This window comes from Poecilia formosa, unplaced genomic scaffold (genome assembly GCF_000485575.1).
Source record: "Poecilia formosa unplaced genomic scaffold, Poecilia_formosa-5.1.2 Scaffold73, whole genome shotgun sequence".
Lineage (NCBI taxonomy): Eukaryota > Metazoa > Chordata > Actinopteri > Cyprinodontiformes > Poeciliidae > Poecilia > Poecilia formosa.
The window spans coordinates 1,245,025-1,269,886 of NW_006800012.1; the positions used below are offsets into that span (position 1 = coordinate 1,245,025).

Here is a 24,862-nt window from a genome sequence, read left to right on the forward strand (position 1 = left end):
AGAAACAATGAGATGACCCCCAGCTTCAACAAGCAGTCTCCTTGGCTTCCTCTGCTTCCTGTTGAGGCTAGCCTCCTGGCTCATGGCTCTGGCTTGTTGGGTGATGTTTTCCACTGCCTGTTCCCTTCTGGGCTTTTTCCACCAGATCCCCAGCCAGCTGGGTTCTGCTACTTGCCTTTCAAGTTCATAGTCCATCTTGAGCCCATGGGCTTATGGAACTGTGGCAAATTTAAATCCATGTAATCACTCCAAACAGTGAATAATGGTAGTTAGGAAAAAGAATCGTGTCAAGCTGGGTTTGAAGACGGCAGGTGTCACGTGACGCCTGTTAGGGTTCTTTGTATATTGAGGGAAAAAATCCATAGATAATTGCCTGAGCACATCATATTTTGTCCTACTTTCTGCAGCATATGTCTTTGGCTCAGTGCTCTATGGCGCTTCGGCTGCTGTGCTTTTCTTAGCCTAAGCTGTCAGGGACAAGGCAGGGTTTCACACTGATGATCGCTTTGATGTTCCCCAACTCGAGCTTTTCTCTGCAATTTTTTTCCCCCTCCTTTTCCTGTGCTTCATTACAACCTCGCTGACAGGAGATGCTAATAGCACATATTGATTCCTCAGCATGTTCATGCTCATGCTGCCCAATTTAAATTCACTTAGTGAGTCTGCACAGCTTGTCTAGTCCTCTAACTTCCACTGTCTACCTCTCACTTTTGCCAGAGCGTACCTGTAGTCAGCAGGGTGTCGGATTCGCCCGCACAGCACCGACCGTCAGTAGTCACTGGGTTGCCTTTAGTCTCTGTAGATGTATTCAGTTCACAACTTCCATCCCCAGGGCTCAGGACTGCATTACACTTGTGACATGAGCCCATGTGTTCCCCAGCTGAAGTAGTCTTGAGCTCACTAATGAGATTTGGTATCTGGCATTGAAGCTAAAATAATTGCATAATGCCCTGTTTGTATAACATTTCATCAATGTCGAGGTCTTCAGAGCTCTTTACACTGCAGTCATTAACCCATTCATACACACGTTTACACACACTGATGTGAATAATGTGATGAGGCAAAGGCAAATCTCCAAGCTAATCTGAGTAACATTTTAGTTGGGATATCTTCACCAGATCCTATAATCATGTTTTCTGATGCTTTAAATATTAGAAGAGGAGTATTATTTTTTTTAGCTTTCCACCATGTTATAAAGTTTTTCCTCATCAAAACCATCGTTGGCTTGATTCTTTCATGCACGTTAGATAAACCCTTTAATCTCCTACAGCAGGGGTGTCCAAAGTCGGTCCTCGAGGGCCGGCATCCTGCATGTTTTAGTTCTCTCTCTAGTTTAGCACACCTGCATCAAATGATGGCTCGTTAGAAGGCCTAAGGAGAACGTTGACTTGCTGAGGAGGTTGTTACCACCACCAGGGAGAGAACTAAAACATGCAGGATGCCGGCCCTCGAGGACTGACTTTGGACACCCCTGTCCTACAGCAAGCAACCATTCAGCTGAGCAAAACATCTGGTTGGACCTAGCCCCGCCTTCAAGGCGCAGCTCCTCCTCGGAGCTACCCATTATCCACCTCACAGAGCAGCCCGCCTGCACTGAACCCCTTCAGACTAGCCAATAACAAAGAGCAAACACTTGGTGGAACTGCACATCTGCTGAGCTCATTATACAAGCTGCTTTTCAGTGCAACGCTGGGAAAAAAAAAAAAAAAAAACATTGTTAAAGGGATAATATAGGAGCCATGTTGTAAAGACTTCTTGAAGGTGGAGTTTCAGAAAGAGCAGGAAGCATTAAAGAGTCCGAAGAAGCAGAATTTCTTTTTAAGTCATTTTTAATATATAGAACATTTTTATAACTAAAGGTAACAGTTACTTGATTGTGCTATAAAATGGCATCAGTGGAAAACACATACTGTCCCATTAAGGTTTGATAAACTTAATGTACGGACAATCAGTTTAGTTCTGATTTTCAAACATATTCTTCACCAGTCTCCGTTTTAAAGTGTTGACATTAAATTCCAAAACTTTTAACCAGATGTTGCATTCAGTTCACTGGCTTGCAATTCTCTGTCTGCTGTAAAGACCAAAAATCCCCTCATAATAGGCCGGATTGAAAAGACTTAGAAGAATTCTACTGAAGGCTGTGTTATCCTGCTGTTTATTTGATGTTGCTTGGGTTGCTTATGCATGAGAAGACGTCACTTTTCCAATAACATTATTCAGAGTTTTGCTTCTTAAAAGTATTCAGAAATCCATTTCTTTCTATCCCCCCCACGTCTCCCCACAAACACTTTAAAAGCATTATTTAAAATTGTTGCTCTCTTAAAATGACAACCTTTACCACTTTCTCCTCTTCATTTTCTCTTCCATCTGGCATCCATAATTGGACTGAAGCTCTAACATCTCGACTTGCTCGGCTGTTTAAATTGACACAATCAGCATAAAAATGATCTTTGGGGTCTCTCTGTGGATTTATAGCCGTTTCACAAATTCAGCCTGGAAAAGGGGGCCTGCATTTCCATCGCAAAATTAGCTTAAGCTAAATGGTGGATGATGCGTCATGGCAATGCAGCAGCTTGTCAGGCTTCCATCATGTAAACTCATGCAGATAAAAGTATATGTCTAAGTAAAAAAATTGAACCAAGATTGAGATGATGATTGGTTGGCTGTGTTTGCTCTTCTTGTTGCTTTTCTCCCTGGCATTTGCCGTAGCAGTTAGTAATATACTCCTACACAGCGAACGCTGCGGCTTCTCGGTTCATTTGTGTTGTTTTTAGTAGCACACTCCCAACATTTTCATTATCTGCTACAAGAAACCACATACATACACACACACACACACACACACACACACAAGCGAATGCTCCTCTCATGTGGGGAGTCAAATACAGTTACCGTCATAAATACCTCCATTTCAGGCTGGCAAATCGTGTCCTTGTCTGAAATGCCAGCTCTTCTCATATTGTCAGCCAAGTGGCGCAGCATATTACGAGTGCTAATACCCCACTCGGTGATAAGAGCCCACTCACTTCACAACATTTTCCAGTAGCCAGTTTTCTCCACTGTGTCCCAAGAATGTAGACGAGCCTCTTTGCTAATTTCCGTACCACCACGATTGTGCCATCTTACATCTGTTTGCATCGTAGCGTATAAGCGCCAGATTCATCCCATTTACAAAGCAGCACCTGTGATTCATTTAAGCTCTAATCGTGGCCCTGAACCAGATTCGAGAATGTTGGCATATCGGGTCTATAACATTCAAAGCTCCGTCCTTATCTGGCGTTTTCATCCCACGGTGTGATTATGATGCTGCCTCTGTCTGGATAAGCTCTTGGAGAGCCATGCTGTGCTCGCCTGGTAGTACACACCCACCCATTTATGAATAAACAGCAACACAGACAGAAAGACAACAGACTTGATACAACATGCATGTTGGAATCGTTAGCCATGTGAAAAACATTGTTGATATTCCGCTCACATAGAAAAAGACACAAATTTGCAATTGCGATTTTTCTGTTCAATAAACCAGTTTATTCACACAATAAGTTGTCAAAAAAACTGATCTTCCTACTTCTTCCTGTCTTCCTATTTTTTTTATTTTATTTTATTTTTTTTTCCAGTTTAACATTCGGTTGTTGGTCACGACACGTGACATGTAAAATGTGTTTTCATTGCAGTTTTGTGGAGTAAATAAATGTTAATACAGCCGAAAAACTACCGCATCCCAGCAGCAAAATTTTGTAGTGAATTATTTTCAAAATTGTTGTTTCCATTAAGCAGACTTATGTTTGTAATTCCAATTTGCACGATATTAAGGTCAATGGAAACACAGCTACTGTGTTTTGACTATATCTGATGTGCTACATCTGTAGCATAACCTGTTTCGCTCTAATAAGTGAAGCTAATCAATTTAACCATGCCACATTCTGCTGAAAGAACTTCCACATAGGCGTTTATTCAGTTGTTACATTAATACTTGCCAAGTACATCAGCTTTTCCACATCATGTAGAAAGAACACTTTAGTTGTTCAGTAAGTTTTGTCTAAGTGATTCTACAAAGCACACCTCTAAGTCTTATTTGTCCTTAAATTCCAAGGTATTTTCGTCGCAGAGGTAAAACCCACATCTTAACATCTGAATAGGCAGCTAATACTAGAGCAAATAATTATACCTCATGTCAAATCTCACTCAAATGGATCAGCCTTGACTTACTTCCTCCACACATCCTCGAATGTCTTGGAATGGAATTAGTGTCTAATATCACCACCTTCTACAACAACTTTAATGGTTTTAAAAAAAAACATTTCTGTATCTGTATGCAGAGCGGTTTTGTGACAGTTGGTTCAGATGCCCGCAGTCTCACCCATATTGTCCTGATTACAGCTAATTAGAGATTCCTGACCACTGAGGTGTGACATTTGACAGAGCTGTCTGCTCGGCGATAAGTCACACAAATGTACGCCACTTTCTCATTATCTGCTTTACTCCTCTCTTTTTCAATCAATAAGGAGAATGATGATGGCTCTTGTTGCGAGGCGTACATATAAATGCCCTGTGAGGTTTTCCAGCAGATGTGCGTTGCATCAAAATGCGCTCTTACGTGACTGGATTTGTTGTTTTTTAGCACAACCAGCAATCCACTAAAGAGTTACTGAAATTAGTTGACTTAAAAGATGGATGAAACACAAACTTTGATGTATTTTATTGGAATTTTATATGATGTTAAGCTTTTTAAATCTGTACGTTCATTTAAATTAAAGAGATCCAAGAGTCCTCTGATTCCTTTACAGACTTTTATTAGATGGACCAGTCAGGAACAGTCAGATTTTGGTACATAGCTGATTAAAAAGTTAATTTCACTAACCCTAAAGCGCTAATCATACACATTAGTTTCCCTAACACTAATGCACCACACTCGCATTGAATTCAATGGAAGCTAATGCTAAGTGCTAACTTCAATTTAAATGTTATCTGCCTTCAAACACTAAATTTTGACATTATAGTTTGTACATGTTACAATGCCCTTAGCGATTGTTTTAATGTTTATATCTTGTCTTCAACTTTCCATGTTTTATGTTTCTTGCTTGAAATAAAGGTAATTGGGAAGCTAAGTGTTTCTAAAGGTAGCTAACTTGCTGAACGACAAATTAGCTCAGTTATTAGCATACTAGCAGAAGCGTGTCCACCAGTGCAATCTTTAAACCTCCAATGAAACTGCTTTTATCCCCAAAAGATAACTTTTTTTGTCTCCCATGGGAGAAATTTGTGTTCGAAGAGCGGACGAGGCTGCAGCACAAAACAGTGCTTCAAAGTCAATAACACTTAATACATAAAACTAGCACAAAATTAAATGAATGACAGAACGAGGTTTACCTTCCAATGACCCAAATCGTTTACAGTCAGAGCTACAGGGGAATGGCCCACATTTAAATCCAATAGAAAATCTGAGGCAGGACTACCAAGCTGATGTTCCGTCACGCTTCATCTAGTCTAACCGAGCCAGAACACACTCCCCACTCTTTGTATTATTTATTTTTTGCTTAAAACCAGGTCCGCGACCTTCACTTCCGTCCACTTTGCGTCAAGTAAATTCCCAATAAAACCCCTCTAAGATCGCAATGCGATTAAATGTTAAAAACGCCAAGAGATCGGAGTATTTTCCATGACACCATCTGAACACACAAGCCCGGGCCTCGCTTCTGCATATGTATAATTAATCCTTACCATCAGCTGGATGCCTGTAATAGTTGGGATGGATCTGAGCATGCCTGTGTCGGCGCGCTCAACGCATGCATGTGTTTGCTTTTCATGCCTCTGGCCTCGCGAGCTAAAAAGGAAGTGTTAGATGTGGACATTAATTCATACCTGGATACTGCAATGCATAGGACTAAAGGGATTTAAAAAAAAAAAAAAACTAAACTAATTATAATTCAAGCTGACTGATGTTTTTACATGAAGAGCTTGTAAGAGATTTTCCTGCTGGGTTGGATCGCCTTGTCCTTGGCATTGGAGTGACTATATCCATTTGGGCTTTCTCGGACGATCGCTCATGTTTGTGTGCATCTGCATTTATTACAATGCGCATAAGAAGCTTAACTGCATTAGAAAAAGAAACTCCCAAGGTTAAAACATCTTCCCGAATCGCTTAGGGCTAAATTTCAACATCGATCAGCCCCTGCCCATCACAATTAATCCCAGGGGAACCAGGAGGTCAGAGTCGCTCGTAAAAGCATAAAAACATATTAACGCGTGGCTGTGATCACCTGAAGCAAAAATATTTTAGGATCTGAACAATAATATAATTACGACACGTCACAGGGAGTGTAATTTGGAGTGGTAGTTCAGTTTGTGTGCATTTATGCAGCAAGTCTCATGTTGAGAAACAAAAACAGGTCATGTTTACTGTTTTATGTACTAGATCTAATTATGTGGCATTATGGAATTCCATCTTCTCTAAATACATTTCTTAAAAACAATTTTAACTCCATTATCTAAAGTAGCTGATTATACATTTAGATGACGTTCCAACCTGCAGGCAGGTGTTTGTGGGGCAGATGAGCCAGAGATGTTTTCTCTCGATATTCATTAATGATGGTGACCCGACATGTTCTAGCCTTAAAGTACTTGGACGGATCCACTTTCACATATTTTCTCTTTTCAGTATAACTTAAATTCCCTGTTGTGTCTGCTATTGATTTCTTTGCTGTCTTAACTGTATAATTTTTTTATAACCTTTAGTTTAAGTGCCAATATTACACCTACACAGCCCCCTTTTCTGTTGTTGCTTGTTTATTTCCACTGTATTTATCTTCATTATTCTACTTCAGTCTGAATACATGACGCTGATTTATTTTTTTAAATGTTTTTTTAATACCTTGTCATTGTCTAAAATGTCATAACCGTTTCCATTTGTATCTTCTTTTTAAAATCCGGAACTCTACATGCCGCGGTTCTCTTCCTGCGACAGAACAGTCGCTGTCTGTAGTCCTCTGTGTGATGCTGCTTGTTTGGCCTTACCATACATGAATACTGATGAGGTCAGCTGCTGCCCACTCCCATCCATCTACCCTATCCTGGTCAAGTAATGCCTCGTCACCCTCGTTGTGGGTCCAGAGGTTTCAGACATTGCTGAAAACCTCCCAGCGTGCGACCCTCTCAGATCCACCCTGACCTTTATTTCATTAATACCCTGTATTGTTTCTTTTTTTTTGTTATTATTATTATTACTCCTGTGCTAATAGCAACCTGGTGCGTTTGATAATCACCACTTTATCTCTGGGCTGCAAAGAGGGAGGTCAGGTGCAGCGTGTGCGTGTCAGGATGTTGAGGAGGAGAACTGTTGAGCGCTCTCCTTTGAGAGTCAAGTCACAGCCCTTCTCTTTCAGCGAGCCCCATTAGTATTCATGATTCTTCCTCCACACAAAGTCCGAGGCCGCACCGCGCACGTACGCACGCACGAGGAGCGGAGAGGACGCCTCAGGTGTTCTGGACAGTTAAGATAAGCTCGCTGGTTTGACATTTTCTGTCATGCAACCACAGTCCCTCCCTCTCCCTGCCCCGACTCCCTAGATTTACACCTGCAGCATTTGATCAGCCAACAAATGGAACATATATAAACCAGGAGTATCGGCACGAAGCCCACCGAGAGGCATCCAAGAACAAAATGGAAGCAAGTTCTTCTGTTCGGTCAGATTTCTTTTTCAGTTGCAGCAGGTTTTTTTTGTTGATAACCGAGACTGGTGCTCTGACATTTCATACAGCACATTGTTGGATAAATGGTGCTTTAAAGAGGCAGTATTATGTAAAATTGACTTTTTTGAACTTTACATCATGTTATAGTGCTTTGATTCTTTCATGCCTATTTGAGGAACCCTTTATTCTCCCCTGGCAACCATTCAGCTGTGCCAAACGCCTGGTTGGACCTAGCTCCGCCTTTGAAGTACAACTCCTCCTCTGAACTGGAGTTTCAAAGTTTCTGAGCTTCCTCCTCACAGAGCAGCCCTCCCACACTCGGCTCCTTCAGACTAGCCAGCAGCAATTAGGAAACACCTTGAGGATCAGTTGAGCTCATTATACGACCCACTTCTCAGTGCAAAAAAAAAGGGTTAATAGAGGAGCTCTGTTGTTATGTCTTCCTGGAGGCGGAGTTTCAAAACGAGCAGGAGTGTCTTAAAGAGACAGAGGCCCAATTTCAAGGCTTTAAATCAGTGGTCCCCAAAGTCGGTCCTCGAGGGCCGGCATCCTGCATGTTTTGGGTTTCTCTCTGGTTTAACGCACCTGGATAAAATGATGGCTCATTAAAGGCTTAAGAACATTGACATGCTGAAAAGGTTGTTACCACCACCAGGGAGAGAACTAAAACATGCAGGATGCCGGCCCTCGAGGACAGACTTTGGGGACCACTGCTTTAAATTGAGGTCAAATTTCTTTTAAGTCATATGTGATATATACAGAATTTTTATCACAACTGAAGGCAACATAGTTACTTGATTGTGCTATAAAATGTCACTACGTGCCTGGAAAATACATAATACTGCTCTTTTATGTAGTTCTATGTCATGTTTCTGACTTTGTCCTCTGAGCACAGTGCCTTGCAAATGTTTTCATACTGATTGAACTGTTTTACATTTCCTCATGCTACAACAAAAAAGTTATTTTAGTGAAATTTTAAGTGATTGAAAAGCACAAATGTGAAGTGGAATGAACTTCATACATTTTCAAAAGCTCAAGGTCAGCTAGATTGGACAGGAAATGTCTATGAACACTGGTTGTCAAGTCTTGACACACATTCTGAATTGGATTTAAATGTGGACCGGAAATGGGTCATTCTGACACACCAGCATAGCTCTGTTTAAACAATTCCATTTTCCTCTATCTGTATGTTTTGGGTCATTGGAAGGCTAACAACCTTCTTGCTGCGAGGCAACAGTGCTACCAACTGTGCTACTGTGCAGTGTGGCGATTGTAGCTGCGCTTCAATTGACCATATAATTGCGCTATTTGGTTTATTTTGCAAAACTGCAATGGAAACACTTTTTTTTTTTTGTGCATCACACAAGTCACATTATCAACAAATGGATGTCGGTACTGATGCAAACCATGAAGAAGAAAACAGGAAGTAGTTGGAGGATGATGGCATGTTTTTTAATGCCATCATTAAAAACATGCCATCATGCGTGAACAAACTATTCACGTGTGATTTTAATTGTTTTTATTTATTGGAAACTACGAAATGGAGGAATTGGTGGGAGTTTTTTTGACATTAGCGAAATATTGACTAAGTTTTGCGCACATTTGTAACGGAATCGTAGCTAGTGCATACATGATTGTTTTCAGTCGTAAGTTTCAGCGACCAAATAAAAGCGGGCCTTTGACTGAACTGCTGTGTAGGAGAATTATAAAGGTTGTAAGCTTTACTTTCATTTAGGAGTACCAGAATAATAAGGTGGGATGCACATACTTTCCACACTTTTCATTTTGGCGTTCATACTCCCTCTTCATGATTTTGCGCAATGTTGTGTTGGTATGTTTTATAAAATACAATAAAGTTTGTAGTCATAACTTGTCAAAATAAGCCTTCAGTGGTACGAATACTTTTTAAAGGGATTACATTAGTTGCTGTGGATACATTTCCTTTATTTCTCTTGCAAATTTGTGTAACCTAGCAACACTTTACACAGATTAGAAACTGTTTCAAATGAAACTGGATTGTGGTAGCTCATCATCAGTTGTATGCCTTTGAAAATCATCTAGTCATAAAACATTAGAGTTTGCCCATTGAGTAAGTTTGTTGAGTCACTATGCAAATTCGAATTTCATTTCACTTTTTCCAACTTGCTTTCACCTTGAAACAAGTAGATTGTGGTTTTGATGAAAGGCTGCGTCCAACTTTTATTCTTCTATTAGCGTTTGATGGGGTGCAGTAAAACGCCGTTGTCGGGACATAACAAAGCACAGAACAGTTGACATATATCAGCACATAGTTCACCTCTAGAGCCTTGCGCATGCAACCAGTTTAGCTAGCGAGCGTTTTTTCCATGCCTGCCAGGGAAAATGATTTGGCCCGTCTCATTCTTGCATGTTGGAGCACAGAGACGGAATAAAGTGTCCTACAGTGCCGCAGGGACCAAATGAACGTATTTTACCAAGACATCCATTCATTGCTTTTCTATTAAAACAAAAAACTGGTTGGAAGGGGGGTAAAAAATAGCATTTTTCCTTCGCTTGCAGCTCAGTTTTTCTGCCTCGGGAAGGGAATTGGCATTGGAATACATTTTTTATTTAGAAGTTTTTGTGAGGTACAGAGTGAGGGGAAAAAAAAGGTCAGTAAACTTTGCCTCAAGTATTATACGTAGTACATTTCAGTAAAAACAGCAGAAACCACTGTTTGTTTTTTGTTCTTTTTTATAATTTGTGGTAAAACATTTGTTATTTTGCATAGACTGAACAGAGTAAAAAGCTGTGCTACAATCTCAGGCAAAATGGAGACATGACTGAGGTGCAAAACCAATTGACCTCAAAATGTCACTGGGTTCTGTTGGCCTAGAACATGAAGTGAACTGGTCATGTTTAAGTGCCAATCTGTTTTCATTTAAGAGGAACGGAAAATGTCATTAAATCAGTGGAAGACAGGTTTTGCTGTAGAGCGTGAATTCAAAGCATTAAAAAACAAAATAAACTCAAAATATTAACCACATGATGGTTAATTAGATATCACATGCATTGTGCTGAAAAATAAATCATGGACTAGTAATGTGCTTTTTATCTTTTAGTTGTAAAATGCAATCCTGCATTTTACTAAGTTTTCTTAAGTTAATCAAACTTCAGCTGGTAACTAATGTGATCCAAAGTGAAGCAGCAACCTTTCCATGAATAAACAGCTCAAAAAAGAAGAAAGATAACAAATAATGATTCAAATGCTGACATATTATATATCCCTAAAAATGTATATTTATTCATTTGTAAAGTTTTTTTTTTATGTATTTGATTATAAAAAGCTAAATCTGTCTCAGTTGGATAGGAAAACTACTTTACTAGCTACACCTTCCTGGCACCAAGTTGGGTCCTTTTTTTAAATTTCCAAACAGGCTTCATTATTTGTCTCTACAGCATAACAAGCTGACCCTGACCCTGACCCGACCCGACCCGACTTGTAGAGCAGTACGCTCCTTTCTCTCTCCACCTTATTTCCTGTTTATCTCCTGTTCAGTTAAAGCTACCAGTGCCAAAAAATCTCTAATAAAAACAAAATGGTTATAACAAGTTATTATTTAAGCTACTGTTACTTTCTTATAATCTCCAACCAATTTGCAAGTTCCTCCATAACTTCTGATGTGAAGAAGGTGTTTTTATCCACACAAGTGCTTTTTATTCGCTCTTCTTTTTCCGTCTTTGTTGGAACAATTCGTGGTGCATCGGTGTAGTAGTCACTATAATCCTCTTTTCACTGAGGTTCAGTTTAAACTTCACCACATCTAGATAGAAACGCCAATGAGGCTCTCACTTTTAGATAAGAAAACAACATAGTTATTCAACTGGTGTAACTAACAGAGTCAGTAAGTGTATTTTCATAAACGGCTCAATGCCAAACCATTTCCTTTCTGCAGATTAAACTCCTTAGGCATGTGTTGAGGTTTGACTCGGGGCTTGCGGGAGGCGACATGATGACATCGCCGACGTGTGGGGAGGATGTTCTGTCGTCCCCATCCACTGTCTATCCTGGCACATGAAAGCATTGTGGGTACGTCAGTGGGAGACCATCATGGCGTGGGCACCGCCTTCGCTTTGTAGACACAGGAGAAGCGGAGGCCGGCTCCTTAGAAGCCGTGCTGATGTAAGGCTTCTTCAATTATTTAGCCTTCAGATATTAAAGGAGCGATGCTCAGGGGGGGCCTACGTCAAGTATTTCAGTCTCCAGTGGGAGTGCCCACCATTAATAAACAAAGCGTCCTATATTATGCATGGCGGATGCCTTGAAAATCCACCACCTCTTCCACTTCACCCAACCCAGATGAGTTTTCGGAAGCAGAAGCGAACGCTTGGCAGGAGCAACATTATGAATGTATCCCACCACCCACTCCTTATCCCTCAGCTAACATTCCCTGCCACCCACCTCAGATTTAAAGTGGTTGTTGAATGTGATATGTTTCCAAATTAAGCTCTGCAGGAGCTTAGGATTACAACACTGTTGTGTTTATTAGACACAACGTTGAATAAGAATAAGTTTCATGGTTAGCTTCTGCCACATCACTTTTTATGTCTGGTAAAATCTTAAACAAATTATTGCTCTTTTGCTTTTTGAGCAACCTCTGGTCCATTTGGCATTTGCATACATTCGAACCGCACCAGAGTTCACTTCAACCAAACCCAGTTCTAGGTTTTTAAGCAGACCAAATTCTGTTTTTTTTTTGGTTCCATTGCGCATTCACACCTCCCCAAATGAATCAGACTCTCCGGACAAACTAGAGTTCAATTGAAGCAGACTAAACAGGGCTGTTGTGAATGCTTCCTGAAAAGTACCATCATGCTCCCATGAGGACATTCTTTGTGTCGTTTCTTTTCACTTAAGAAGAGCACATAATTTAACTTTTAAGATGTCATCAGCTTTCCTCACATATTTATTTATTATTTTGCATGAGTTTGGCTTGAATGTTACTCAGATAACTTTCCATTATCGTGTCACTTTCAAATATTTAAATGTAATTTCCTATAAGAACTCTTGCAGTAAGAGGTAAATGTTGGTAGAGATTTCTTTTTAAGCTGTTTTTTTTTGTTTGTTTTTTGTTTTTTTCCATCTGATTTACAGCTACCCATAGGATTAAGCAGTACATATTTAAAGAATAGCATTCATATCTTTTAACGATAATCTTCAGGACCGCAGATTTGTTGGTGCGATTATTCTTTGAAGCAGCATTTTGTTATCGGGGGGAAAAAAAAGTATGAGGACGCACAGGGGTTAAAATGTGATTTCCTGCTTGAGCAGAGGCATGAATTTTCTCCGTTTGAAGCAACGTGTCAGGACGGGGAAAATGAAAGTTTACTGAAGGAGCTTGACAGACAGAAACCTCCAGCTGCTCGTGCTCCTACCTCGTATTATAAAAATCCACACGCGCACACATGCAAACGCACCCCCTCGTGCTCTGCCGGCAGAAAGCTACTTCACACGGTTCAAGTGAACTTCAGAGATCGCGTCTTTGTCTGACACATCTGTGTCAGGCCTGTGATGACTGACAGACCCAGCATCCATCAGCATCATCCCCCCTTCCCCCTCCTGCTACTACCATTAAGGTGTCTACAAGTCATCCCTGTATGCAGCATCTGTATGCCAAACAGGAGGGTGGAGGATAGAAGGTGGATGGGGGTGCATGCTGTGTCAGGTGGAAATTAATAAAGTGAAGCAAAGAAATAGCTTGCAAAGCAGGAGGGCGACTGGAGAATGTTTGGTTGGAAAGTGGGGTAGAGTGAGATGAGCAGAGAATATATTCCTGGTATGGAGTGTTTGAAACCCCTCCGCCCTCCCCACCTCTCCCCCAGCACACAGGAGCCCTGACACACTTATAGCCCCTCCCCAGGGCCTTTGGGATGCCATAGAAATGAAGATAGCCCTACTGGAGCAGAACTAGAGATAGCCACACCGCCACCACTTTCCCTTTTGTGCTACTCCACTCGGTGCCGCTGCTGTCTTATCCCATCCCACCAGTCATTTCACTGTGGAAATAGGTTATAGAAGTGCATCCAGGTGACTGTCCATCTGGGGCTTCCCAATGCTGCTCCACAGTTCTCGGCTGCAGACCTAAAAGCCATTGATATACCCTCTACTGCTTGTTTCCACTCACAACATTTAAACAGATTGTTTGTGCTTTTCTTTTTACCTACTCGTCTGTCGGTTTGTTCATACATTGGGATGAACTTTGTTTATTCCATCTACCTCAGGTCAATTTTCCATAGCTCTTTGTTTTATTTTATTTCTGTTTCACAATACGTCATGCCACAAACATCCAGAAAGTTTTTTACTCAAAAACACAGACCATTACATTTGGATAAACACAACAAAAGTTGAAGAAGAAAATTCTTACCTCCATTGCTCGGAATAAACTGAAAACATCTATAAACTTTTTAAAAAAAAGGAAAATAAAAACCTCAATGATTTAAACAACTGTAAACATTTAGGCAAATGTAAAATATTCCATGTTTATTGTTGTGCAGGTAAAAGAGATATAATTGTGTTTTTAATGAGGGGAAAACTTAAAAAAAATTCCCCCTCAATACTTTCAGCCTGGGGATTTTGTGCATGGGTGCAAAAAGTTTGTAGAATATGGTTTTATTAGGAGTTTGGATTGGGTGTTCAGTCTTTCCTATGGGGGATGACGAACCAGTAAGGACATTATCTACTCACAGGGAGTCAAGTGAAAGCAATAACTCAAACCGGCTGTAAACGTGATTGATTACGGTGGGGAACAGCGCGAGTGGAACATTCATAACGGCGGTGGCGCAGTAAAGGCCTGTCCAGCATCATCCTGGACTCAGAAAGAGAGGACCCTGTAATCTGTCTGCGATGATAACCGGAGTGTGGGAAACCAAGTGGCTTAACCCATGGCCCGTACGCAAGACAAATCACCCGGTCTCTCATCCTCCACAGTTTCATCCTTTTCTCCTCCTCTTCTACATGTCAGCTAACGTTTCCTCATTGGGCAGATTATTGACCGCCAATGGCTGTTGCATGTGGGTGAGCTAAGAGTCTGGCAATGTGGTTGGAAACGGATTGTTTCACCCAGAATATCCTGCTTAAAATTGCTGTGGCAACGTGTAGAATTTCCCTCTTGACAAATATCTCGGGGAGAAATATGACATTTCATCTCCTTATTTGTTTGTGCTGGAGGACTAAATGGTCTGTTAGCTGAATAAATTTCATCTGACACCCAACACATGTCCTAAATTTGGAGAATTCACACCTAATTTGACAGCAGACTAAATTGAACCCCTTTCAAAATGTCCTCGGTTAAGCCACTTTATCATCTGTGCTGAACCCTCCTGATTGCGCAGATCTATCTTCCTCCAAATTATTCAGTCAGGATAATCATAACTGCTGTCCTCCGTACAAATGGTCTCGTCCTATTTTGGGGGTTATTGATGGCCACCCCGTTCTCTGAGGTAGGTTACATTTAACTGTCACCCTATCCGCAACTTGCAAGCATCGTTGTGTTAAGAACATTCCTCGGTTGTTTATGGTTTTGGACGTGATTGCTTCTGCATCGATCAAATTACAGGTGTGCTTGTGTTACAGTAACTAAAAACAAGCATCCCGGCTTTAAATTACACATGCAAACAAATTAAATCTGCACAGATAAGAGGAAGCGGCAGAGGTCACGTTCCACTTAGGACATTACACAGATGTGCAAGATATAGCTTTCAGCATGTTTTAGAGGCAGTTGCTAGGAAAGTAATTAAAGCTGCATCTAGGCACTGCTAAACAAACAAGTCCCCACCTGGAGACCATTTCTCAATTGCAGGAGAATTCATGTCAGAGCCTTAGTGTGTTCATGTTTAAACTCAGAAAATCCCTTCTGATTAACATTCTCTGCTCTCCGACCACGCTCAAATGTGTTTTCCTCTCTTTCTTTTATTGAGAGCCACATAAATGGTGTGTTTGCACTGATTGGTCAGAGGGGGTGATATGTAGTCACTGTTTGCTTGGCTTTATGCTGAGGTGCAGTTCTGAGCACCACACTTGACTTGAGTCATTCCCACTGCTGAGAGCCTGCTCTCAACCTGTCAGTCAACTGTCTTGCTTTGTCAGTGTCCTCCCTCCACTCGTGGCCCCCATCTTCCTTCCTGGATTTGCTCTGTGGTTTCTCATACAGTGCAGGTAGACATAAAGCTATCCCGGTATTGATTGGTCTTCAGTCTAAGGGAAAGGCTTTAGTCCATGCTTTGGAGATCAGAGCGCTCGAGCTATTGAGCGGTCATCAACGAGATTCATGATGGCCTCTATGGCCGTTTCCGTTCAATTGCCATGTGAATATTGAACTGACTTTTAAAATGTTGGAAAGAAAATGCGAATTAGGCATGTTTATGTCCATGTATGGCTGTAGAAAACAGAAAGTAGAGGTTGCAATCTAGCATGGATCACATATCTTCTCCTCTGAGTTGGAGGCTTATACCTAGAATGTTTTCATAGTTTCATGCCTCTGGTAAGGCACAGACCCACCAGTGAATGTCTGAATGTGTTTCCATCCCACACATTAATTGCTGGGAAAAGCCACAAAAAATTTCTGTGAAACTGACGAAGTTAGTTGTTGTTTTTTCCATCAACCTTTTTTAATGCGATACTTCAAGTCACATAAAAAACTGAATCATTGCTTGTTTTGCATTCATAAATTTCCCTTTGTTTGGTTTCACTTAAGTTTGACATCATAACAGATTTTGCAGGACCATTAATTGTCCTAGTAATTATTGCAATGAACGATAATATTATTAATTTGAGACCATTTTCCTTTAGGCCTGTCACAAGAAGCAATAAACCACTTAATCGAATAGTGAATTAAATCTAGCTCGATTTCTATTTGTTCTCTTTTTCAAAAAACTTTATTTTTGTAAAGAACACTCTACACTGGAACTATACAAAAATAATAATATTTAAAAAAAATGCTAAATAGAAAGTGAAAATAAAAAATCTCACACAACAGAAATCATGAATAAAATGCTTGTCCTTCAAAAAATATTAATCAGAATGGAAATTATGGAGCTCAGTTTAATTTACCATGCCATTAATTGCTTATTGCGAAACAAAAAGCAATTAATGGTCGCTGCTTTCACCAGCTTATTTTGGTTTCTTCTGATGTTACACACCTAACTGCTGCTTCTAAACCGCCTCAAACCGTTTTTCTTGGTGGTGCTGTCGAAGATAATTTCCATTTTTAACACTTCCATAAAAGGTGTGGGATTCCATGATTATTTTAGCGAGACATGTCAGGTGATTCACACGAGCCATGAGTTGTCATTTTAAGAGTGTAAATGTGCGGTGTTCTATCAGTCTATTATGAGTCATTTGATTACGTGCAAAAATACACAAGCAACTCCCCTTGCTAAAAATGGCTTTGGTGTTGCAGTTTAACTTGAGTGTGTTTTGGAGTTAAAATGTTAAACACAACACTCACTTTATTTGGAAATGACACAAAGTACCTTTTTTTGTAAATCAAGTCGTCATCTCGCTAATCCTCCACCAATCAAATTAATTACATGGTGTGGTTTTTAGCCAGCAGAAACATTTGCTCTGTGGTGTCAGAACTAAGGAGCAATTACAACCCCAGCAGGGCACAACGGGCATTTGCCTGCTCATATTACTATATGACTCACATACAGTGCCGTTTATTTCCCTTTAGTAATTATGGTGGATAATGATGTTGGTCAGTTCACACTGTAATTTAAAACATGTGACTCTATTTGTCCTAAAATAAAATAAAAAAACTTAACAGCGTTCCAGGTACAATGTCTCCATGTGTGTCACACAAGGCCTTGTAGATGGAAGGACATGAGCAGAGTGCAGATGGATAAATGCAGGCAGAGTGGGCGAACAGGTGAGAGATGGAGAGAATTATTTTTCTCCCTTCCTCTTTTTTTTTTCCTCCTCCCTCAGTGCCAGGAGGTGACCTCTAGCTCGGCGATATGAAGAGAATGTCACGCAACATTACCGTTCCCTTCGCCCCAGACAGAGATGAGGTTTTATTTTTTGTGCCATGCAGTGGAGAGAAAACAATTCTTTCCATGTTGATTAATGTCTGTTATGTGAGCAGGCAGTAGACAAAGAGGCAGTAAAGGAAAGATTGGTATCCCTTTCTACATTCCCTCTGATCTGCCACATGCATTTATCAGACCAGTGCAGAGGAGGACCACAGCGTCCAGAGCTTCCTCGCTCATTGTGTCAGCAGTATTCACTTGTTGGCTGACCTCTCTGCTTAAAGGGCTACCATATGAGCCTCAAACTACAAGCTTCTTAAATGGGTAACAGGAATATCTAGGTGAAATCTTTGACAGCAACCGTGACTTTTTTAAAGCATTCATAATTATGGTTGAGAATGTCTAATGAGTCACTGGGAGGCTGGGCTGTGTTCCATCTTGGATCATGTAGAAACAGTGACCAAGGACAGCAATGATGAGCACTGAGCAATGGGTCAAGAGTTGTTTGCATACTGTGGTTAATCATCAAGAAATATAGATTCCTGTAATTACCTTCGATAGGCATTCTTTGTCCCAAAAGTGGTAGGAATCCGGATGTCTAGGCCCTTTTGTTTACCTGCCTAACACAGCACTTGAGTTTAATGTCACTGTCCCCTCTTAGGGGCTGAAATCTAACCTCACATAACAGAGTTTGGATGTGGACCGGATATAAAGGCCTGTCCACAGTATTGACCTTGTAAAATCAACAAATTCTGAAGCGGTCAACTACACGACAGTAATTGAACATCAAAGCACAATCATGTGTCAGACTGGTCCAGTCAAAGTCCAGACCTAAATCCAATTGATAATCTGTGACAAATCTTTGAAATCAATCCTCACAGGTGCTCTCCATTTGTTCTCTCTGTGTTTTTTTTGTTTTTTTTCTGTTACAGGGATTGGGTAAAACATTTGGTCTCTACACCAGTTTTACTGTGTTTGGGTGAACTGCATGAAATCGCAACAAAATACACTGAAGTTTTTGGCTGAGGTATGAATACTTTCGCAAGGCATTGAAAATGCATTCAAATTCCGGGCAGAATTTGCCTTTAGGCATGTGTTGTATGCCAGAAATGAAGACAATATTAAGTCATAAACCGAATTTTTCATCATTTCCTTGTCAAATGCAGGAGAGGATCACTTGGGTGAAGAAAGTGAGTGTGTAGTGTTTGGACGCATGCAAACAATGTATCAGAATCCAGGAAAGATTTTAATTGGGACCTTTGAGATAATATATATATATATATATATATATATATATATATATATATATATATAATACAGCTTCCCTGCTTGGGATGCGGTGTTGATTTATTCCAAAATGTACTCATATGCTCCCTATTTACAAACTCCAGAAGGATAAATTAAATCTCTGTTTCTTTGTTTCCAGGTGTTTGCTCAAAACAACCTCAGAGCAACGCAAAGACTATAAAACTCTGTTTGGCAGTAAAAAGTTAGTGATTTTACTTTCAGTATTCCTATTTTTTACCGTTACGTATGCATCGCAATGCAAAGCCTCATCTATTTCATCGAGCCAGGAGTAAAAAGGTCAGGAGCTATGCCCCTTGTCTTGTACAGTCTCCAAACGTCTTGCGAATGCGGGTGCTCTTTGGAAAACTGACAGCTGTGTCTAGCCCAGGTAACAATAGGTTCATATTCAGTCACACTGGTTGTCATACATGAGATTGTTGGTTGGAAGGAAAAACTCACAAGAACAAGCAACCGTGTCCCGACCCTTATGTGGAATTCACCATCTAAATGTAAAACACAATCCAAACTGCCATTCACTGTTTGGTTTCAATACTTAATGCTTCCCTAGGGAAAATATTCAACATATATTTGCAAAATGTGTCACATCTATATTTTTAAATAAGGTAAATGTGTTGAAGAAAGCTAAACACAGTTTTAATTTAAATGTTTGGAGTTACCTACTTAATTTGAATGTCAAAGGGTTCTATTAATTTTGAACACTTAAATAGTGTAATTTATATAGATTTTAACATGCGGATTTCTTTTAACACATTTAATTACACTTTTGGTTTTGCTTTAAAAACAAAGGTTCCGGCCAGAACTTTAATATTATCGTGTTTTTGGTACAATTATAATCATCTATTTTGTTTTTGTATATTGGACACACAACCATCCTCCGCAATGGCAATGGATGACAAAGAGGTTTGTCTTGGCCCACTGGGGGCTAATTTTTGATTCAAAAAATGATCTGGTGGGACGCTTGAAAAGACCATTGTTGTGTTCAAGTTATGCTAAAAGGAGTTAGCCTATTGGCGAAACCATTAATGTGTAGAATAGCATCTCAATGCCAACCATGTTGCAACCCAGATGTCCCTGACATTAAAAACACTTCTAAATAAAATAAGTATCTTTCAAAAAGGTTCCATGAATGATCATGGGTTCCTCAAACACTTAAAAGTTGAATGGGTAGGATAGCACTTCCCATCGATCTGATGTCTGTATACACTAGATAACATTTAACAAATATTGTAACAAATATTTTGGTCATTGAGCTCATATGTCTATTAATTCTGTAATTTAGAAGCAGAAAGCGTTTTTGAATGGAAAATGTTGCCCTTTTTTTTACTAATATGTAGATTAATTAAAAAGTGATAAATTGCAATAAATCTGTCTCAGACCCTGCAATTAACTGGATCAAAATTTTTAATAGAGTCCCACCACTATTTTCTATATTTAGAAGTGAATTGGATGTTGAATAAAACAGGACAACTGAAATTATCAACTACAAAACAGGCAATGTTCAGGCCGGGGGTCAAAGATGCTCAAATGGTAGCTTCTGTTGTCAGGATGAGAGAAAGAAACATGCCAAAACACTATAATTCTCCTGTCAGTAACCCACGTCTTAGTGTTGCGCTGCTTCATTGTGTGGGATGTCCTTGAGTCCCGAGTAAATATCAGCTAAAGATTAGCATTTATCTCCTCTTCCTCCTTAACAACAAGGTATTTTCTCACTCCATGCATACAGGCTCTTAATTCACAATCAAATCCCAATAAGAGGAAGTTAGAGTGGATATTCTCCTGCCAATCATGCATCTGCTTCATCAGTTTGTTTAGATTGAAAGTCACCTTTCCAGATGCTCTGTTGCTAGCATTTCTTTCACCCACTCACAAAAAATATGTGCAAAAAAAAAAAAGAAAAACAAAACACATACACATACACTGTACCAAACCACACATATTTTCCTCCCACTCTACGCAGTGTGAGAAACCTTTTGTCAGTTTGCATCTTTCAAAAGGTATTTAGATGGCACTTTGAGGGATGTTCATGCACAAAAACAGTGCGATGAGTGTTGCACGACTACTCATTCTGCTGAGGGACTCAGTTTCACAAATTGTATCTCGCATGCACACAGTCCCCCAAACTGTAACTACATTTCTTCAACTCCCAAGTCTTCTCAAATATAGCCACTGTTCCGTGAAGTGATCCCCTACTTTCTGTTGTTTTCTTGCAAGATTCACTCTACACCAAGTACATTTCCAGCTGGCTTTAAGTTTACATCAATAACTATTGTCTGGAGACTCAGCTTTTTGTCACTTTGCCTTTCATATGTCAGGCTTGATAAAGCTTTTCAATTCTTCTCACTACAGAAGCCCTGAGTCAGATTTGACATTTAGTGTCATTAAACACTGACCATGCTTTGCCTCAAGAAGAGTAGATAAGGTTTAGAGGACAAGGTTCAATGTCACCTTGTAAAAATCATAAAAAAGTACTGTCGTATTGTCACAAATCAATCCAACCGTACTGGATATTTTTGGTACAAAAACGAGTACCGTTACTCTGTAAGCGGCTGACATTTGATGCCACTGTCCATCCGTCCGTTAATTTGTTTGAGATCAAGCTGAGGGGGTAACAGTTCAAAGAAATAAACCCAAATATTCCTTCCGATTCCTCCAGAACTTTTTTGTGTTTTCTCACACGGGAACATGTTCAGAAAACAGAGAGCACCCGTGAGACATTCTGATCAGATGCCTGGACCATCTGAACTTGTTTTAAATGCAGAATAGCAATAGCTCTACATCAATATTATCATGAGTGAGTGCATCACTTTGGTCTCTCAGGCAGAATCTAGGTACCCTACAAAGAAATCTAATATCAACCACTTGTATTCAGAATCATTTTCTTTTGGTCAAGATCCATATCTAACGACCACTGGTGAGTGTTGAAGAATAGATGGATAGCTTTGAACTTCAGTTTATTTATTTCTTTACCATTACAGACCAGGGCTCACATAACTGCTGATAAGGGCTTGTCTCCCACTCCATCTTATCATCCCACCCATCAAGATACAGGAAACTGATTGGCTTGAGGCAAAAGCTTGTATCTCGATTCAGAATTCAAGATACAATCTTCACCTTAACATGGTGGACCGGTTTGATAACCACTGTGGTCCTGGGTGTATTTCTATCTGTGTTCGGGGGGTTGTGCCTCCTATGTCAAACTAAATTTAAGGGCTGTCAATGAAGGAAGACTAACACAAACACTACTTGACACATTGTAAGAGAAACAGGCAGTCTCCTGAAGCCACCCTTCATGGGACGATGGAGGGGGCAAACCACATTTTGATGGTAGTTTGCCCCGCAATCGATGGGTTGTCGGTCCAATCCCCTCTCCACTCACCTGTGTTGTTGTGTCCTTGGGCAAGACACTTTACCAGCCTTGCCTGCTGGTGGTCAGAGGGTGTGGTGGTATCAGTGCATGGCAGCCTCTCATCTGTCAGACTTCCCCAGAGTAGCTTCCCACCATCAGTGTGAGTGTGTATGTGAATGGGTGAATGACTGTCTGTGGTATGAAACACTTTGGGGTCCCCTAGACTTGATAAAGCACTATACAAGTACAAGCCATTTACCATATACCCTCCAGGCTGACTTCAGAGGGGAGGATAGGGGACTATCCAGTGAGTAATTGGTGGGTAAGCTTTGGCTTCTGGTTACACTGTACTCAGCCTAAAATTGCAACTGGATATCTAAGTTAGATTATATGGCATTCTCTCTGATTACAGAATGTCTCCTCAACATTCCTTTGGATTGAGATCGCCCCTGATGTTGACAAGTTCCATTTTTACGGATTTGTCAAGTTTTTCCTTGGTCCAATCCAAATGCTAAACTCACAAATGCATGTACCATAAACGTGGCTCAATCTAAGGGGAAAAGCATAACTTTCCAAAACTAGAAGATTTATTCCCAACAATCATTGTTACAACAAAGAAACAACTGATTAAACACAAATCAATTCTTCATACACTTTGCAGCACCACACGCAATCCTCTCTTTTAGTAACCTTTATACCCAAGTCCAAGAACTCTAAGTCTAACATTACACTATCCAAGGGTCACACTGCCACATACTCTCAGCTCCCCGACAATGCCTTGATGCGTTCAGGCTGACCACTGTCTCCATTGATTCTTTCTGCCCTTTGCTCCATCTCCCCCCCTGCCAGTTCTGCAGTATTCCACCATTAGTGATGTGTGGCTGGGAGGTGTTCAGGGCTGCAGCTGCAGCAGCTGTCAGCGGTACAGTGGACACTCTTAATTGGCTCCCCAGGGACAGTGCCCTTGGTGGAGCAGAGTGGGGCGGTTCCAGTAGTGGCATGCCTTGCAGAACCACCGCTAGTGCAGGCCTAGTTTAAACCCCTGCTGAACATGACTCTTATTTGCATTATAACACTTTAAAGATTAATCACAAGGAATTAAAATATGCACACGTAAAACTGCATGACGTAAGCAACAGATGCGTTTTGTAAGTCTAATCGACCATCCTCACCTGGTGAATTTAGTGGAGCTGTTGCTACTACAAGAGCACAGCTGGTTTGTTCTGAGGAAAGATGAGAATGGCATCAAAAAGGTTTCTCTCTGATGTCAACTGTCAAAAAGAATCCACTGACAGGCAAAAGTGCTTTCTGTTTCCATAGCCCGAGAATCAATCTCATAACTTCTTTATTATGTGGTGCAGACATTCACGCAGACCATGTCTTTTCCATTTATCATCATTTTTGAGTTTCATCCCCTACTTTACCTTCATAATCCTCCATCTTTACATTCTTTTTTTTTTCTCTCCTCGCCTTGCTGGCTTTGCGGCTCTGCAGAAGGATGAGGCGGTGAATGTAAACATCTGCTTTCCTCCCTCCTTCTGTGCTTCTGTTTTTCAGGCCGCGCTCCTTTTTGCCAGATGCCCCTGATGCACTTAAATTCCCTCTCTGTATACCTTCTATTCCTCTCTCTCTCTCTCTCTCTCTCTCTTTTTACCACATTATTTATCTTCTAACTTTCTCTTTGCTGGCACCTCATCTGTTTTCTTTTTTTATCCTCCTTTCCATTCTGTTTTATGTTTATGCTGTGGTTTCCTCATTGGCATTTGTGCAGTTGAAGCTTTTGCTTTCACCTTTTCTGCTCATTGGTCTCGTGCTGTCTTTGAAATGATACCCCAAACAAGCTAAAAGTTATATTACTCCCTGCTATTACATAATGTGTAATAGCTCAAATGTCTGGATTCTCAAAGCATTTTTCAAAGTTTCCCTAAAATGTCACATATACACATAAAGAAGGGTCAAAGTGTATGGTCTAAATATATCACATAACCTGGACCTCAACACCAACAGGACACAAGAGGAAGCCCAGACAGAATGATGTCCAGGTCTAAACGCTAATGAACAATATTTATTCACCATTCTATTAAGTGGTACCCAATTAGCAAGGAGTGGATAAGGAGAAGTATCTTAACAATGTGATATTTTCATAATGTCGGTTTTCTTGGCATTTTCAGCTGATTTGTTAATTAAACTTGCTGGGTGGATGTTGAAAGGTGGAGTGGGGGGAGGGAGGGTCATCTGAGGGTGTGTGACCTTTTAGTTTAATTTGTTTTTGTGTTTCCTTTTTCCGTCGGTGAGTAACCGCTCAAGAAGAGAGGGCTGAACCTGCAGCTATATAGTCTCCTGGTTGGCAGGTTCCTCACATTTTATGGAAACACCGTCACACAAGCACATAGTCAATTCAACTCCAATTTAGTTCAGTGATGATTTATTTTCTCAAAAGGAAATTAAATGTTTTTGAAGTATATTGTCAAAGAGTCGATGTTGATGCTGTAGATAAGATTCAAGACTTTTAGCAGTCTTGAATCTGAATAAGCC

General features: G+C 40.4%; 1 protein-coding gene across 9 annotated transcripts in view; it reads left to right on the forward strand.

The window, feature by feature from the left end:
- nrxn2b (neurexin 2b) overlaps positions 1–24,862 on the forward strand; it is a 703,630-nt gene that overhangs the window by 420,731 nt on the left and 258,037 nt on the right. The window lies entirely within an intron of this gene.